The sequence below is a fragment of the Pelophylax lessonae genome, assembly GCF_965119305.1.
Source record: "Pelophylax lessonae genome assembly, chromosome: 8".
NCBI lineage: Eukaryota > Metazoa > Chordata > Amphibia > Anura > Ranidae > Pelophylax > Pelophylax lessonae.
In genome coordinates this window covers 249,550,559-249,571,176 of record NC_138775.1, presented here as the reverse complement: position 1 = coordinate 249,571,176, position 20,618 = coordinate 249,550,559, and positions in this window count along the sequence as shown.

Genomic DNA, 20,618 nt, shown 5'->3' with positions numbered 1-20,618 from the left:
CTAGTAAAATAAATAAATAAAAATGACATAAATCTTTCCCCTAGTTTTAGACGTTATAACTTTGGCACAAACCAATCAAAATACGCCTATTGGGATTTTTTTTACCAAAAATATGTAGCAAAAAACAAATTGGCCTAAAATGATGAAAAAAATAGATTTTTATTTTTTTTTTCATTGGGAATGTTTTTTCCAGAATTGTCACTTTTTTTGTTTATAGCGCAAAAAAATAAAATAAAAATCACACAAGTGATCAAATACCACCAAAAGAAAGCGCTATTTGTGGGGAAAAAAGGACATCAATTTTACTTGGGTACAGCGTCGCACGGCCGCGCAATTGTCCATTAAATAACATAGTGCCAAATTGCAAAAAGGGGCTAGTCAATAAGGGGGGAAATCTTCCGGTCCAGAAGTGGTTAAAAAAAAAAATCATCATGAGGTTGCTCCATAAAGGCCACCAGAGAGTATCTACTCTTTGATCATCTATGTAAGCAGCCAGTCACACTGTTGGATTGTTTCTTGGGCAGATTGGCAGAAACGGTAAGCCCGGGAAACACCGGTACATTGCAAACCGCAGCGTATATTTATATGTATTGCAGTCGGAAGTAATTAATAAAAATGTTACTTGCTCAGGCATTAAAGGATGAATATCACAAAAAGATTATGATATGATAACTCTATGCAGTTAAAGCATTGCTTCATCAAACATTTTATTTTTTTATTGAATAGAACTGAGAGGGGTTGGAACCCCTGTCAGGTTTCAGCTGCTACAAATGTTCCCATTGTAGAGGTTTTCTATAATTTCCTGTCCCGGCGACAAGGTTTTATAAGAACACATCATGGTGGGCACAGGGACAGCAACAAAAACACATTCTTCTAGTATGGTGGGGGAAGGGCAGGTCTTTATTGATGCATACAAACCCATCCCACACCAGACCATCAGAATACCACTGGTTGGGAGCGCATGGCTATTAGTGATACCGAATTTGAGCTCCAAATATTAAGCAAGCAGCTGATCAAAGGATGGTTTTAATGGGTCCATTCTGTGGAACAGATTTGGCTAAACAGAGTTCGTAATTTTGTCAATTCCTGCTGAACTGGCTAAATTTCGATCCGTGTGTACCCAGCTTAAAGTGTTACTAAACTCAGGAGTCTGAGAGCCACCATGGCTCCTACAAGCTTTAACCAGTCACTGATAGAAGTCAAAAGACTGCGCTAAACAGTGGCGGCTGGTGCTCCATGGGCCCGGGTGGTGGGTGGCAGACAGACTGCACCATCATAAACACCTCCCCTGGACCACACCAGGACGCACACCATACCCCCCTGCAGGACCACAGCAGGCCCCCCCCACTTACTCACCCTCCCTGCCTGGACATCTGCTGCAGCAGCGGTGGCGGCGGCTTCGCTTCTTCCCCCTCTTCTGCGGCTCCTCCCTCCTCCTCCACCATGCCCAATGGCATGGCTTCTCCTTTCGGCCAATCAGGAAACTGGTCTCAGGACCTGCTTCCTGATTGGCCCGGAGGAGGATCCGTGTGACAATAGCGAATATTCATTTGCTATTGTCACACAGCTGGGTGGGCTCGGGGCGCAGTGCTCTGCGCCCCGAGCTCACCCTTTTTTTTAGCCTATTAGAGCCTCTGGCTCTAATCACATGGTTAAAAAAAAAGCCCCACTGAACTCCATGCAATTGGGGCCGGACGCATGGATAAAGGGGGGCGGCGCCCCTGCGCCCCCAATGCACCAGCTGCCACTGGCTCTAACTGCTGATCAGAAAAGGTATTTAGCAGTTTATATTTACTAAAAACAGGGGTTTTTTTCAGCTGGAACTTGTTGGGACTCAGTTCCACCACCTCTGGCTCAAGCCCTCTGCTCCCTGCTCACCACTATCACTTGTAAACCCAGAAGTCCAGCTTTGTGTTTATCAGTGACAGCTTGTCTCCCAATGGCTCCCACAGATCTGATCTCCTGAGCAGCTCTTACTGAGATCCGGATGGGGACAAGGGGGGTGCATGGCTCCGTGCGGATGCCGACACCCCCACTGGATAATTTCCCTGCAAGTGAGAGAGTCGGAGCCACCTACAGTGTGGTAGTGGTTGAGTTCCTGCACCTATTTTCTGAGAAAAAAAATCCCTGACTAAAAATATTGCATTTCCATGTTCTGTGTACTGTGGGAGACCAGATATAGTGAATGCAGGCTCCTGGGTTTAGTAACACTTTAATTAAAGGACATGTCCAGGGATCCAGTGCCATCCTCACCCGGGTCGGTTCTTCACCAGTATTTGTGGCCGACATCTTCAGGGTGTTGAAAGTCGTCTATGACTTCTTGTGGCTTAACAGTTGGCTTCCCACTGCGTATGGGCAAGCCATGCTGCATTTTGTGAATGGTCCCACAGCCTTCTGGAACCTTCTGGAAGCTATGACATGTCCCACATTGTTGCAGGCAGGAAGTGGGGAATCTCTGGTGGAATCACAACAGCGATCTGACCAAAAGTGGGAGCGGGTACCTCTCACAATTAGGTACGCCCTTTCCCCCACTCCTCAAAAAAATAAAATAAAAGGAGGGCATAAAGCGTACCTTTCCTAATTCTTCTGGTTCCTGACTCCCCTTTCTGCGACATCACACATCTCCAACATGTCAGAATAGCCTGATCCAACAAACAAAACAGTTTTTATATATTTGACAGTGGCTGCAATGAATGCAATCTTTCTGAAAGCAATAAAAGTTCTGGTCATCTGCCACGTCTACATGATGCACAAGGAAAAAAATACATTGTGAACCTTACAATGTAAGAGAAACAATACCTGCCAGTGGAGTTCCGTACTCTTCATACTATTTCATAAAACATCACTTGACAATATTATTTTTGTACATCTATTATTTATTCTATTCAAACCAACCTATTTTATTATATAAAGTCACAATAATCTGAAACCTTATTGACATCTAATAGTGTATTCATATTTGGACTTGCACATTCAAGTCATTAAAGACTTTCTCATTTAGGCCTTGGAGCCTTTAAATGGTGACATGTGACGTGGTCTAATGTCTTAGATCGAGTTGTAGTGGCTCGCATGATGTTAAAAAAAAAGACAAATACTTCCATTGTACAAAAGGAACCCATATTGTTCTATTAGGTTTCTTTATCTTACTTACGACATACGCATGGCCCCACTTTATCCTTGACCTTCCCTTACTGGTCCCATTACAAGCACACTTGACTTGTCCACACAATAAAGTCACCCATTGCTGCAGGCTTCCATTGTCAGCTTAGAATTGTAGAAATAGTTTCTAATTCATTAAATAGGCACACGTTACCTACATGCTGCATTGATATCATTGCCTTCCATTATGAAAAAATAGAGAATCTGTTAACGATATAAAAGGGTTGTCTGTAAACCAGTGAAGGTATTTATTTAACATAACTTCCATCAAAAGTCCATAAAACTGGGTTTTTTAACCACTTCAATACTGGGTACTTTTACCCCCTTCCCGCCCAGGCCAATTTTTTAGCTTTCAGCGCTGTCATATTTTGAATGACAATTGCACGATCATGCAACACTGTACCCAAACTACATTTTTACCATTTTGTTCACACAACTAGAGCACTCTTTTGGTGGTATTTAATCAACACTGTTTTTTATTTTTTGCTAAAAAAGTGAAAAAAGACCAAACATTTTGAAAAAAAAAACAAGTTTTTCTTCGTTTCTGTGTTTTGCAAATGAATAATCTTCATAAATTTTGGGCAAAATGGATTCTGCTACAATTCTTTGGTGAAAATAACCCAAATAAATATATTGAAAGAGGTGTATATATTATTTAAACCAAGATTTCCCTTATGAACATATACACACTAGCAGTGCATATAACACTCCAAAGTCCATACACTCAAAAACATATGAGCCAGAGTTCATCAGTATTATCAATAATAAAGTCCGTGGTATAATCAGGTGAATAACTCTTCTGTGCTTAAATGCATAAGATGATGTGCACCTTCGCCGCACCTCTGTGGACCCTTTTTAGTAGTGTCCACGTACCTTTAAAAAATGTATATTGCTCCTTAAAGATCAATCCTCTGGCAAGGCTCCCTGGACCAGTCCGCAGATCACAGACCACCTGGACAGCAAATGATTGACGGATATCTTCCAATCCCAGCAATACCCTTCTATTTGACGAAAGTACTGGACATCTATATAAATGTATATTATTAATTCTGGCCAAACACTATACGAAAAATCAGACGAAATTCGGTCATTTGGACAGACAGTTCTTTCGTTTTTTGGTCAGTTAATGGGCACGAATCAGTAATCGGTTGTGACATTTTTGAGCCGAAAAAACGAAGGACGTTTTGAAATTTTCTGCCGAATGAACGATAAATTGAAAGGTTAATGTGTTTCTCGTCCAAACTGTTTGCACTAGGCATATGTGACAAAACAAACAAAAAACTGATTCATTTATGTCCGTTGAACGTTTATCGGTCATTACATGATGGCACTATCGTTTGCGCTCACGGTCGAGTGTTCGTTTTTCGAAAAATGAGTTTGAGTGATTTTCCGTATAGTCTATGGCCAGCAGTAGTATGTAGGAAAGTTATAGAGTCCTCAATCTATGATATATACAGTATCTGAAAAATGATCAATCATCTCATTTCTTGAGGCTCAAAAATGTCAGGACAGTACAGATATTCCTCAAATGACTCTTTTTTGGAATGTAGACAGTCCAAGGTATTTATTAAGAGACATGGCAAGTCAGAGCCAGAACTGGAACTGACACAATAACTTTACCAGAAATAACATAGTGGAGGGTCGATGAAAATGCCAATACCGCGGGTGGGAACTTCCATTAGTGGCAGCTCTGATTGATCATGGTTTTTTTGCTGATGGGCATGAGTTTTATTGTTGTTTGTGAGTAATGGGGACACTCTAATACAGGAGGTGTGTTACTATCCAGATCACCAGGGGAAAAAAGATTAAGAAAAGAAAACCAGAACGGCCATCACAGCCAATGATTGGTATGCTGCAATATATTACATTTGTGGTTTTGGGTTTAATACTGCTTTAATGATTATTGGTGGAGCCATGCAAATCATTACTTTCTCATACCCCTTTGGCTATTTGTGCACTCAGAATTTTTGTATACCCCATGATCCCCTGAAGAATTGGTATATGCAGACCACGAAACACGTTGAGAAGAACTTTATTTTCTAGTGTTATGTCAATTATGGAATACACACCTTTTGGGGTTATGCATATACTTGTCTTATGTGACTATATCATCTATATGGAAACAGATTAGGGGTTACATGGTATAGATGTAGTACTACCGATACACATATATACCATCTTTTTAACTGGCATATACACTATATTGTCAAAAGTATTGGGACACCTGCCTTTACACGCACATGAACTTTAATGGCATCCCAGTCTTAGTCCGTAGGGTTCAATATTGAGTTGGCCCACCCTTTGCAGGGACAGAGCATTGTCATTATATAACAGGTAGTGCCTGAAGAAGGACCTACATATTATTTAAAAAAATGTATACAATTTTGAAAATCACATTTGAAAACTAAATCACATGTGAAGTGTCTGGGTTTAGATCTTCTTTAAAGTTCATGAATCAGTAGAACACATATTAGCATTTCACACTATTGTTTTAAAGTGGTTTAGACTTGAAATATGAACAAAGAAAATCCCTTTATAGTGCGTACTTGTCTCAATTAGGAGCACTAAGTGTAATTTCTGTCTGCTGCTTCATTCCTCTGCTAGCTGCATGAATTACTTCTGACAAGTTTTCCTGATACCAAGAGATAAAATGGTGACAGGGGAGGGAGCTCCAGCTGATTGACAGCCTCACCTCTGTTCCTGTGTGCTGTGTAAAGGGGGCAGTGTCCCTTTCCTCCAATCTGCTCTTAGAGCTCTCCTCACTGAGTTCTGCAGAGTATAATTCCAGCTCTCCACCCTCAGACAAGCTTTATAAATTCTGGAACTTGAACTAATGGAGAGAAAAGAAGACTTCAGATAAACAGGAACGAATTGCCCAGGAGGAATTGTTTTATCTCTGTATCACCTGAGGCCCATTATTTCACCAGGTATACTGTATGTAAGAGTTTACAACCACTTTAAATTTAAAAAGTACCTGTTTTTTGTTGCTTCTGAGCTTCTGAAACCCGACATAACAACCAGTGAACAACTGAGGAATTGTGAGTAGGCCCTCTTTTTTGGATTTTGTGATGGAAATGATGACATGTTAAAGTGATAATAAACCCTCGTTTTTTTTTTTTTTAGCACTTCCAGAAACTTTATCTTTCTCTTTTATTTCTTGACTTTATTCCAGTTTAAGTTGGTGCCATGAATGCTGCCCAGGTTTCCTACTTTTTGGCGGCTCCTAAGAGTCCCTACACTGTGTGCATAGATAGAAACACACAGCTTCACCGCCTAGGGTGGCAAGGCACTCCCCTGCTTCCCCCTTTAATTCTTTGAACTAAAAGACTTACTGGAAACTGCACTGTCCAATGCTAACTCTTTCCGGTAAAAACTGGATGTTCAGGGAAGCAGAACTGAGAGAGCAAGAGTCAGCATCATTGAAAGTTGTAAACTGGAAGTGCTAGGGTGGGAATTCTAACTCAGGCAATGGAAAAGAGTGAGCCATGTTAATAGAAGTTCTGAACTTTTGGGAGGCTGAGAAAGCTTCTCCAAACCTTCCAGCCCAGTCCAGCCCTGCCCTCAATGTGACATTATTCTGACCCACTGGATAAATGCTATGTGGGTTTTATGTTTAGTTAAAGAAATCCTTCATTACTCTGACAACAATGCTTTATTGGAAAGATACAATTAATAACCAGCTCCATTCAATACTGGTACTTCAGTTGCGTTCCTCTATTATATTCATATATGTCTTGAGGATTCCAATGCTGAGATACCCCCATCTATATTTCCATCGCTGGCCAACTGTCACGTGAAGAGTGTGACACCTCCACTAAAACTTTATTAGAGGAGGTAGAGATTTTGGACCTGCAGTCTCTGAAAGGTAAATAGGTGGCTAATTTAAACCAAACATGGCAACCAAAAAGTGAGATCTCACAATGACATGGAATTCATATGTTTTTCTATTTGAAATACATTTCCAAAGCTCATCTGTTGGTTTATCCTCCTCCATCCCTCCCATCCACTGTGCTTACAACCATTAACAAACTTTAAAAAATTGGGACCCTTGCAAAGCTGTCATCTTGAAAGTGGGGCCTCTAAGCATGAGTCACCCACATGTCCTCCACCAGGGCCCGGCTAAAACAGGGCGGATTAGGGTCTCAGGCTACATGTAGTCCACAGCCCATTAGTATTTCATTTTTCCCCACACACCTGCATGTATAGTGTTTCTGAGACATTGTGTGTCCAATGCACACACTCACTATACACCTGGTCTTCCTTGGCAGCACCACCTCTCTGACTGGGTCACCTACTTCATTGGGCCTGACGTCTTGCATGTGGTTACAGGACAGGCTCTCACCTCCCCATCTACTACCATTCCTTAGCCCGACTACGCTTCACCCAAAGTATTTATACGATCCTACCAGAAGGAAATAAACATATTCTCCTTCCAGGAAGAGTATTAAAGGAGCAACAATTTTAAAGGGCAAAAGAATGAACCCTGCCTACACTCCCCCTCTCTTTAACCATGGCCCTTCCATGGGACGACCTTAAAGAGTGCAATCAAGAAAATACTTTATTGGCCAGAAGCTTTTAGGTTTCTAGGTCTTTCCAGGATCTTTCCTGCCTCCCAATAGCACCACCTGTAACTGGGAGGCCACATTTAGTTCACAGTCCTCTAGTACATCCCTCTTCTCACACACCCGCACGTATTGTGTTCTGGGCATGGTTGTGAGCAGGCTGTGTTGTGATGGGGTGGTCAGCACATCCTTCATGTTCCCCTCCTTGTTGAGCTCCAAGCAAGGGTCACGTGAGAGGCCTGCCCCAGGGTGGGTTTCTTCTGGGCTATGCTAGGCACTTTAGATAGGGTCACTTGCCTTACATGGAGGATACCTTTACTGGACCAACCGACTGATATCTAATAAACTCTCTTGAGGGTACTGTACATCACCACAGCCACCTGTGCATTTAAGAGAGACATGCAGAACCCTTTCCCTCTCCACCTGTCCAGCGTATCACCGCTACCTCACTCCCAGTAGCAGTATGGGAGCCCACTGTGCAACTAGCATGGACTCCGTGCATGCACTTCACTTAACTCTTCCTCTTTTGTACCTGTGTACAGGACTAGGACCTCGGAGGTGAAAATCTGCTCCCATTGCTGTCACAATGATTGCTGCAGAAGGATTGCTGACAACATCTCCCTTGTTGCACGAGGCTATCTCACCTGCCACATGTACACGCTTATGACAGGCTGCTAGAGAAACCTTTATTACCCTTGAAAAACACTGTATCTTCACACTGTATGAACTCTTGTGCAATTATCTTCATACCCCAAATGTGTTTGTAGCTATGTGTGCCAGTTATTTTGGATGACACCCCTTTACTATTTGCAGACAGGGCAGACCAGGCAAAGGTTCAAATGCTTTACTTGAATAAATTACCATGATGATTTATACAGACAACAGTCCAAAATAAGTGCAGTCTTTTCCCTAAAATCCCTAGTTTCTAACTTCAGGCTTGTGACTGATCTAGCATACCTGTAAAGAAAATAAACCATTCTGGTAGTATCCAGGATTGGTATCTTAAGGGCAGACTGCAGGTCCCAACAATCCCCCTTGGTATCGGGAACCCCAACCTTGGCATGGTACTGGAAATTCAGACTCAGGTAACGGCAGTGAGGAAGGCCTGGTCTCTCCTCTTAGTATGAACCCTCTCAGTAAGACATAACCCTTAATAAGACAGATCCATGGCAAGACAGACCCCTAGGTTCTGGGCCTCTATTCATTTTATAGCAAACAGGAACAGGGGGTCAGACTCAAGAAACATCTGCCATGAAAAACCTGGGGAAAAACAATATACCCCAAATTTTCCCTACCGGGGAAGAGTTAACCACTACCTGCCTTGGCAGCACCACCAACCTGCGTCGGGTCCGACCTCTTGCATGTGGTTACAGGATAGGCTCTCACTTCCCAACACACCACCATCCTTCAGCTTGATCAGATGTGCACACATTTGGTTATACCAGGATGCTACTTCTCTATGTGGGCACATTATCAAATGAGCAGTCTAGCAAAAGCTAAAAGAGGAAGTAGACTCTGCTTTTTTTTCCCCTTCAAAGTAAAGGCCTCATGTGCTAGTATGCATCACATACTAGCACATTATGTGACACTTACCTGCTAACAAAGTCCTTGTCATCCACGCTGGAGGCATGTGCACGGGAGCCAACGGTCACGGCACAGGGCTCTGAAGAAACAGCAAAGGTGGCTGTTCCTTCAGAGCAAGAAATTTGTATAGTAACCGCGCTAATGGAAAATTAAAAGTAGCTGCAACTTTAAGTGTGACCACACCCAAAACCAAAAATACAAATAATCAAGTCGCGCTATTTATTCATAAGTAGACCTATTATGTGTCCATATATAGTCCAAAATTGATGAAAATAAACAGTGATGTGTAGAACCAATGACTTCAATCCAGGCTCCCAATGGTATTGTGCTTACCAAAAATTAGAATAAATAAAGCAAAGAATACAAGCAGAAATCTTGACAGCTTGACTGTAGATAACATTGGTTGGACTCTCAAAGAGTGAATTACGTGGAATCAAGAAATTAAAAAAGAAAGAAAGCCATAGCGTAAAACCCCACAACAAAAAAGTTGAATATAAATAATACGTTGCACCCCGTCATCCCGTGACTTTGATAAGATGTGCTCATCAAAAACAAAATGAAGTGAAAAAGGTGAAAAGATGATATCCACCACCGATAATTGCGCTGCTTACCAGAACACAAACCCGAACACAAGCCGGCCGGACGTCTGCGCACAACCGCACTTCCTGGACGTTCAAGGGGATGACGTCAGCACGCTGTTCCTTCAGAGCGCATGCACCAATGACATCATCAGCATAGTTTTTCGAAAATATTTCCAAAACGGTGCAAGTTTAGGAGATATTTACAGTACCTATAGGTAAGCCTTATTATAGGCTTACCTATAGGTACAAACATTAGAGGGAAGTTTACTTCCTTTTGAAGAGGGAATCTTCTCACTTCACAACAGCAAGGTTACTAGGGATCCACTTCAGACACAAGAAGCAGCCAGAAGCTCAGTCCATATCGATTTTATTTGAACAAGTTTCTTTAAAAGTCAATTAAATGAAATCTTCTCAGTTATTCAGCAGTTCTTTTTAGATAGCGGTGTACCTTATGTGACCAAAGGCAGGGGTACTCATCCCTGGGATATTGTTGAAAAGGCTATAGTTTCTTAAGTCATCTCTCTCTCTTGTGGTTTCTATCTTCCCGCTGGCCAGGCAGGTCTCTCTGAGCTAAGCTCCACCCAAAGTATTTATATGATCCTGCCAGGAGGAAATTCATTAATTCTCCTTCCTGGAAGGATTTCAAAGAAGCAACAATTTTTTTTTAACTTTAACTTTTTATTGATTTTAAACATGTACAGTAAATGATCATCAGTACATAACAGTCACATCATAGTAAGGTAAGGTATACAATGAAAAGATACATTTCAGAACGTTTAGGGTTACTTTCTTAGGATCAAAAATGTTCAATACAGTGTTTATTGCTCAATAGGAAAATACTAGTACCCTGTTAGGTCTTGTATCCTGTTAATTTGCTAGGGCAGCTTCTGATTACCTTAGATTAAGTAAAGGAACCATGGAGGCCCGAAATGGTCTCCTAATTTCCTGTACAACAAGGAACAATAACTTTAGACAATAAACCTGAAGTCCTCACTTGCGTTTTATTATATATATTTGTACCGCCCCTGAGGCTTATGATGAAAGCTTTATCAGTCTATGTTAGGTAAGTGATACATTTCTACCCACGATTTCCACCTTTGCATAAAGGAATTTTTCCTGCCATGTATTAGTGCAAAAGAGTGTTCATAAGAGCACTGTATATGTACAGTAAACCCCCGCTCCATCGCGGTTCAGTTTTTGCGGCCCCGGTATATTGCGTTTTTTTTTGTAATGTTATTTTACTATATAAATCATTAACAATGAAATATTTTTGTCTTTTCCATAGCTCTTGCTATGTCTCTCAGTATCTTTTATGTGTTTAAATGAGTTTCTATTGTTTTAAAAGTGTGTTTAAAGACCTTAAAATGCTTTTACACGTACAGTGACAGTAAAAAAAGCACGCCTACAATGCATTTTAATAGGGTTTTTCTATTTCGCGGATTTTCACTCTTCGTGGCTGGGTCCGGAACGTAACCCCCGCAATGGAGGGGGGTTTACTGTACTCTGGATATGACTTCTGCAATTGTAGGCGCCGTGTCCTTTTCCCACTTTTTTAAGATAGTCAACCAAGCTGCAATCAAGATATGAAGGATCATGGTCCTAAATTGATTTTTGGACATTTTCCATTGTAAGACCCAATAATGCTAGAGCTGGAAATTGGTTTAATAATGAATCCCGTAATAGAGACAATTTGTTTAAATACAGAGTTCCAGAAACTAGTTATGGTTTTACAATGCCATAGTATGTGTAATAAGTAATCTAACTGGCCGCAGACTCTCCAACATTCTAGGGGTAAGTTAGGATACATCTTTGATAGCCTAACTGGGGTCAGGAAGCAACAATTTTAAAGGGGCAACAGAGCGACCTCTGCCCACAGTCTGAATCCTGTTTACCTGCTGTTAACACTTCAGAGAGTGGAGATCAGTGATGTATCACTGCACTCCAGGCCCACCATCAACCAGTCTCGTTGCCCTTAGCCCCTTATTGTCATCAAGCCGTTGTAATCTATTGGAGAGAATTCCACTACTAGACAACCAATGATGAGATAGTAGACTTAGAGCCTGGCATGTCAACTGACCACAAATTAGGGGGAGATTTGTAAGGCTTACAGTGTCATCTATTTTTTTAAATGTATTGGGATGATAAGCTAGTGGGGGTAAGAGGGGTCCTGGCCTAAAATATTTTTTAAATGTCTAATGCCAAGTTCAAAGAATATAATACTTTACTCCCAGAAATTAAAACTGGATAATGAAAAACAATCAGTCAGGTAACCTCAAATCGTCTGTGTCCATGTGACATTCCATCTTCCGGAATCTTATCTCCCCAAGTGCCTATAATACAGCAGTGTCTGTCCTCTCCAGAGCTGCCTGCCAACTGCTGGGCCCAGTTGTCTGACCACCTGCAAAGCTTGTTTAAAATTTGTCAGAATTTTGAGAGGCGTAGATAATGTGGAATAATAATATATGTGTTCCACATTAAACCGCACCAGCTCGTCACAGATAGGAAACAACAGTTGCCAACATTTCTTTATTCACTTCAGGAAATGCTTTCTCCATTGTATGAGAGAAAAAAAATGAGAAGGTGTAGTAAAAGAATTATTTCTGGTTGTAGCTCAGAACATCATTGAAGATTCATGATATAACATCAAACCATTAAATCCTGTCATGTCTTGCACTAAAATAAATATTTCTATGATGAGTCTACTTTCTTTAGCATACAGAAAGGTTGGAAACCTTTGTTCTGTTTGCGAGATTTCCCTTTACTTCCTGTCCTGGAAGCACAAAAGGAAGTGCATGAAAATCTCCTTGATTTTTGGAGAAATCTCCTCTTTTTACCAGAATAGGTGTCCTGTTTGGGAAATTTCCCGTTTCCACCTGCACTGGTAACAGTTCCAATTAATTTCTGTCCACAATGGCCACCAGGACAAATGGATCGATGACATTCTTCAGTGGGGACACGTGGACAGGCTGAAATAGTTAGAAAGGTGCCGTCCCGGCTAGGAGGATAAGAGTTAAAGACTATCCCGGTTCTTTGAGCCTTTTAGCGGGATCTGCTCTGAGTCTAGCCCACTTGCCCTGTGACATAATAATTGGGTCAGTGGTCTGGTGCGCATAGTTGGAATAGAGTTTGTGGTTTAGAGTTCAGAGGGTTGAGCTGTGTGGCCCATAAGGAATGGAACAAGAAACACAAAGAAAGGCGCATCGACCTAGCGCATTATCCTCAATATGGGCTTTATTGTTAAAACATAAAAATGGCTACTCACAAGCAAAGGTATAAATCAATCACATCGGACTCAAAATCTTGAGTATCGAGAGTAATCCATACGAATGTCCCTTGTCCTATTAGCCAGGGTGGCTCTGAGGAAGAGGCCTATGCCTTGAAACGCGTCAGCCGTCATCCTAATAGGACAAGGGACATTTGTATGGACTACTCTCGATACTCAAGATTTTGAGTCCGATGTGATTGATTTATACCTTTGCTTGTGAGTAGCCATTTTTCATGTTTTAACAATAAAGCCTATATTGAGGATAATGCGCTAGGTCGATGCGTCTTTCTTTGTGTTTCTTGTTTGCAGTATTGTTGGACTGCCCCAGTCCTTTTAGGCAGCAGGATCCTAGCCATCCAAGACGCCATTTTGAAAGTCCCGTGGACAGAGCAGTCAAGGAGTCGGCTTTTCTGAGTGCAGGAGATAGGTGGTCTATTCACCTTGTTTTTGTTTGGAGCAGCCATAAGGAATGGAGACTGACATAGAGACCCGTAAGAGTAGGAGACTGTTGTTTACCACTGCCCGCATGTAGAGTCATGTAACTTGGTGTTAAACCTGAAGACACGAGTGCTGGAGAAATGCGTCTGAAGGACTATGATTATTGGACTACACTTTTACAGGTATGCCAGTGCAGCACACAAGCCTATTTTAATAGTTAGGGAATTAGGAAAGTATCTTAATGTTTTGCCTGTTGGAATGTAAAATGTCTATTTTTGCACTTTTTCTAAGTAAAGTATTAAAACGTTGTCCATGCCTGAAGTTATTAGAGGTGTATTGCAGGTAACCAGTACACAAACATTCAACTAGTGGGTCTTAACACATTGGGGCATGAAGACATCAGTGTGGAGTAAAGTAAAGACAGTTGCAAAGAGTAACAGAAGCTTAACGAGCAACCTAGTATATGTGACACGGCCTCTAGCAGTGAGGGGCATGTTGTTGGAGCTCCTTCTGCCAGCGATCTGTCTCCCAGTGCAACAGGAGCAGATTGCAATGCAGAGGTTCCCACCCTGTACAAAGGTATGGAAGGTCAGGAGTTAAGTCAAGTGCACATATGGAGCCAGCACAGAGTGCACGGCGCAACCCACTCTGCTACTGGGAAATGCAGTGGAAAATGCTGGACAGGTGGATGTTGACATTGGCTCAGCGTTTCACTCAAAAATGCAAGTTATGGAGAAGGTGTGCATTGGCAAGGAGAACTGAGAGTTGACCAGAGAACACTTGCATGGTGTATGATAATTTCTAGAAGCAAAGGTATCCCAGGTCTCTGTAGGTACCCTGTAACAACGTGAGTAACGTAGCCCAGAAGAACCCACCCCGGGGTAGGCCTTCTATGTGACCCAGTACTTGGTGCCCAATGAGTTAATGGGAAAACATGAAGGACGTGGCTGACAACCACCAGCCTACCCTTACACACAGACAGCAATAAAAATCTGATCAAGGATCTAACCATACTCTAATGCATGGGTGAACAACCTTTTGGCTTCTCTGGGCCACGTTGAGTGCAGAGAAATTTTCTCGGGCCGCATATAAAATATATACTATAGTTAAGGTATATAAATAATAAAACGCTGCTGCGACCTTCCCGCGCTGCCGCGCCCCCCCCCCCCCCCAGCACTAATTTAACACAACTAGCGGATGATCCCCTCCGAGGCAGCCTCTGCCTACAGTTAATTGGAAACCTCTGTGGCCGTGCCCCCGACTTGACTTCCTTCCTCCCCAGCAAAAAAAAAATTGTCAGGGGGCAGTGGGCCGCATTGTCTGTGGTTCTGGGCCGCAGGTTGGACATGCCTGCTCTAATGTATCCAAAACTAAAACAAAAAAAAAAGATTATCTACAGATACCACCGCCTTTTAAAATTTGAAAAAATAAACACAGACCTAAGATGTAGATTCTCTCGGCTTGCACTACCCTGGTCTGCTGAAGAAGGTGCAGTGCCCTTACAGTACTGTGTATGCTTGGTTGTGTACTTATGCTGGCCAGGAGATGGACATTATTCTCCATAGCTTTCATAAGCTGGATGGGGGAGAGCGATGTGTTGGCCATCTTTATATTAAAAGTTTGGCTGGAGTTTTGCTTAAAAATGCTGTCCAATCCACCTCCAAATACAAGCCCTACTATTCTAATAAGAAAAAAGCAGAGCTCACGGAGCTCACGGACAAGAAGTCAGAAAAACACGGTAAGCAACAATTTAGATTACAGGATCATTAGGAAGTGGATGTGTATGGAATATTTTTGGAGAATAAGGATATTTAGAGTTACTTTTGGCTAGCCAAATAGGCATCCAATTTCGGCCAGTTTTTGCTAAATTAGCCAAAATTTGACCCTTGGGTGGTCCAGCTAGACAATCCGAAGCCTCAGTCCAAAGCTCAACGGGTGCAGGGCGGATAATTGTTGGCTGAACAATTACTGCATCCAATCAGCTGCAGTCAGGGAAGATTCTATCCATCTGTGCCATTTAGTGTGGATGGTGGAAACGTTACGATTTGTTTTATTCAGCATGCAGGACAGGGGAAAGAAATGTTTGCACGTATGGCCAGCTTCATTTCTCATTTAGCTCAGCCTACGTGTAAAGATAAACTCATTAGTGTGTTTGTACATGACATAAAGACAGCGAGTGCTTGCTGCACATTTGTTTGCTGGGAGGTCAGCCATGGGCTGTTTGTTAAAACAAACCAACAAGCAAGTAAACAAACTACGTATCTGCCTGTTTTGCCAGCTGTGCCACACCAAAGGCACACGTCTGCGTCCCGCGAAAAGCAAAAATATAAGTCGGGAAAAAAGTCTGCTAAGGATCTCAGGGCAGAGATGATCCCAGTGTTTGACATTGGATTTCAAATCTTCTGTGTCTTCTCATTAAAGTGTAATTACATCCGAGAGTTCTGTTTTTCCTTGTATAAATATGTAAACTTCGAGTATAACTAAAGGCAAAACTTTTTTGTTTAGTTTTAGATTTGGATTGGAGAGAGCTTAGAACCCCTGTCAATTTTTATTGCTGTCCGTTTCCCCGTTAGGAGACTACTTACCCTCCCTCTTCTTCTTTACCATTATCACGGAAAGTGAAAGAAAATGCCAAATTTTGGGTTGTCACTAGAACAGAAGTAGAGGGGAAATCTTCCAATGGGGACACTAGTTCTGGTGACAACCAGGAGTTCCCTCACTTTGACACCTGGGACAGGAAGACCCAATGGTCTCTTCTATTACAAATGCTTCCCTAGCCTGTACATTGAGTTGCACATGTGCAGCTCAGCATGCATTAACGGCACCTGGGACAGGAAGACTCAATGGTCTCTTCTATTACAAATGGTTCCCTGGCCTGTAAATTGAGTTGCACATGTGCAGCTCAGCATGCATTAACAGCACCTGGGACAGGAAGACTCAATGGTCTCTTCTATTACAAATGGTTCCCTGGCCTGTACATTGAGTTGCACATGTGCAGCTCAGCATGCATTAACGGCACCTGGGACAGGAAGACTCAATGGTCTCTTCTATTACAAATGGTTCCCTGGCCTGTACATTGAGTTGCACATGTGCAGCTCAGCATGCATTAATGGCACCCGATCTGTGCCGTAATGATGTGATTCCCTGTGCACATGCGTGGAAGTGACATTATTGCAGCCCAACCATTCAAAGAATTAAGAGACAGAACCCGGAAGGAAGACCAAGCGAAGATGTTGCGCCCTGGACCTACAGGACTGGTTTAACCTCAGTGCTGGGGGGCACAATATGACAGGTAAATCTGTCACAATGTGCTAGTTTGTACGAGTACATTAAGACTTAAACCTACAATAGGGCCATTTTTTTTCCCATGAGTTTACTACCGCTTTAAGGAACCAGCAGTCCCCTGTAAGAATAAGAATGCTTCAATTGATCAGGCAGAAGATAATAGTAGTGTAATGAGGCCATTTTCAGCCAGATCACAGCAGTAAACCTTACTTAGAGAAATTGTTAAAAGCAAATTGTCATGTTTCCTTCTCCCAACTACCCTAAACAAAAATGCTCAGTTGAGGAGTGTTTGTTTTATGGAAGGGCTAGCTAAAATGTTTTCTTGCCCGCACATGTAACTGTCTTCTTATGTCCATGGTTGCCCTCAGAAGTGAAATGATTGTTGCACAATCTTGAAGATTTAATCTGGATCTGGCCCAGGCCTAGGATTTGAACTGTGGAAACTGAGTTGAGGACTAGCAACCAGTTTTGCCAATGGGCTCCCTACAGCTAAAATTTTCCCCATTACGGACTGACCATGCCTTACTTCACACTGTATCTTTGCGTGGAGGTAGCCATATTGGTAGTGGCAGGCCTGTGTTTCTTCATGTCATAAATGACGCTCCTCTGGTTATCTGATAAATCGGGGAATATTCACGATTCGGCAGAATAGGTGGAGGAAACACCAGTCCATAGCATATATAAGACAGAAACAGGGAGATTCTAGCACTGCAGATTCTCAGGTATATCTTTCTCTCCAGCATGGAGAACAATGTTACCAGAAGAGTTGTTTCATGATCAATTATTACTCCAAATCTTACTCCAAATCTTCTCAGATACCCCAGAGAAACCTCAGTGTCTTAGATACCTAAGGCTGAATGCACAGCAGTGCACTGCTGGAGGAATTCCAGACAAAACATAGATTTTCAAGATACTGCTTAACCACTTTACGTCTGCTCACAGTAATATTACTGCGGCAGAGTGGCTCGTTATCGTCTGACGACGTAGTACTACGTCGTCAGACACTCCCCCTTCTGGGCGGCGCTTGCGCGCCGCCGGAGGCTCGCTCCCGCTGTTTTCATTCACAGCGGGAGTCGGGCCAGGGGAGGAGCAGCGGCGATTGCCGCTGCTCTTACCCGATCGTCGGGGATCGAGTCTGGAGATCCGCCCGCTGTGTGTAAACACAGCGGGCGGATCTCCATAGTGACAGGGAGTGACAGATCGGACTGTTCAGCATAGCTGGACATCCGATCTGTCCATGACTCACTCAGTCACCTCCCCCCCTACACGTCAGTAAGCACCAGGCATACATTAACCCCTCCCTCTCCAATAAAATTAACCCCTTCCCTGCCAGTGTAATTTTTACAGTAACAGTGCATATATATAGCACTGATTACTGCAGTAATGTCACTGGTACCCCCAAAAGTGTCAAAAATGTCAGTCAAGGGTCCGATCTGTCCGCCCCAATGCCGCAGTCCCGCAAAAAAAATCGCAGATCGGCGCCATTACGCGTTAAAAAAAAAAACACCAAAAACGACAGAAATCTTTCCCTTTGTTAGTAAACGCAAAAACTTTTGCGCAAAGCAATCAAAATACGCTTATTGCGATTTTTTTTACCAAACATATGTAGCATAAAACAAATTGGCCAAAAATTTTTTAAAAAATTGTTTTTTACATCTTTTTTGGGGGGAATTTCATATAAAAAAATGTTAAAAATATTGTTATTTTTTCAAAATAAACGCTCTTTTTTTGTTTATAGCGCAAAAAGTAAAAATCGCACAGGTGATCAAATACCACCAAAAGAAAGCTCTGTTTGTGGGAAAAAAAGGACGTAAATTTCGTTTGGGTACGGCGTCGCACGACCGCGCAATTGTCAGTTGAAGTCGCACAGCGCCGAATCGCAAAAAGTGGCCTGGACGGAAGACAGCAAAATCCTCCGGTGGTAAAGTGCTTAAAGGGGTTGTAAAGGTTCCAATTTTTAAAAATTAAAATAACGAACATGTATACTTACCTGCTCTGTGCAAGGGTTTTGCACAGAGCAGCCCTGATCCTCCTTTTCTGGGGTGCCCTGGTGACGCTCTAGGCTTCCACACTTCATCGGATGCCCCCATGGAAAGCCGCTTTCCATGGTGGCACCCATGCGGGCACATTCATGCGTCCTGCTGCTGCATCCATTAACACAGACATCACCCCCACTGCCAATGGCTCCTGCTGCTATCAATCTGTCCTATGAGATGAGAGCCAGCTGGGCTCGTGCATGCTGCAGGAACAAAGGGGGGGGGGTGGGTGGGTGCTGCAGCAAAAAAGGTTTTTCACCTTAATGCATAGAATACATTAAGGTGAAAAACTTTGAGACTACTAACCATTTAAGCATAATTAACATTTCTAGATATTGCCTATGTGCTGCTACAGCAGCTTGCTTATTATTATTATTTTTTAATTTTACTTGGTATGTTCCTCTGTTCCTTTCTCCTGCTTTGTGCTTGGTATGTTCCTCTGTTCCTTTCTCCTGCTTTGTGCTTGGTATGTTCCTCTGTTCCTTTCTCCTGCTTTGTGCTAGTTAGACATCTCTGATTCCCTTTTTTTAACATTCATTTTTGCCTTCATTGAGTAAAGAGATCCCCTTACAGAGATAGAGAGTTATTGTTCCGTAATGCCTTTTTACCACTACAAGCATCCCAGAAAAAATTGTTTGTAACCTGCAAGCCTGGAATAAACCACATTGCATTTCACTATGAGTCTTCTTGGTGTGTTGACACTGCCTTTGGGTTTTGTTGAGACAGAAATCTGTCTTAAGGCCCGTACACACGTAGCGATTGTCGGCCGTAAATATTCGGCCGCCGAATGATCGGCCGATTGTCGGCTTGTTAGTATGATGCTTCTGACAACCGACTGCGACTTTTCGGCCGAACAGAATCGGGTGTGCAGGCTATAAAATTTTTGTTGGCCGTCACCAGAACGGCCGATTGTTCGCCAGTCAGTACAGAATTCCGCCGACAAACAGCAGATGAGCAAGACTGGGCATGCTCAGAGAAGAAAAAACACACGGAAAGTTAACCATCACATGACATCACTTCTGCAGTCGGCTGTTGTTGGCCGACAAAATTCGTGTGCAGTCTTTAGCACTTTTCAACCGACAGGACAGCACCGGACAAAAGACTGCCGATCGTTCGGCCGACATTCGGTACGTGTGTACGGGGCTTTACTGTCTGCACAGACTGGGTCTCAGGGTATGCTGATGACAGAAACTAAATCTGAAACATCCTAAAAGATAGAAAATCCCAAAAAAGTTTGGTTCTCACATATTGTGCTTTTCTTTTGCCTTAGGAATCCATCCATACACACTTACTTACATGGTGGTGATGTATCTCCTTATATAAGATACACTTGCTGTAGTATATACATTTAAACCTTGGATTGCGAGCATAATTCATTCTGGAAACATGCTTGTAATCCAAAGCACTCTTAATGCTAGGAAGCTGGTGACCTACCAACCACAAGCCCTGTACAGGAAGCTGTCACAATCATGACAGCTTCTCAGCCAAAAATGCCCCACTCTGAGCACCGGCATCTTTCTACACCCCAGCTCGTCAGTGGTCTTAATTACTACCAGTGTACCAATCTGCAAAATGCCAATATTTATTTTTAAAGTATAAGTTCACCTTTCGTAACATGCTATGCCCATATTCAGTGAGTAACATGTTATGAACAGACCAGCTCCTGCATCTCCCCGATCCCCGCTGTGATAGCTAGCAGGCTTCTTCT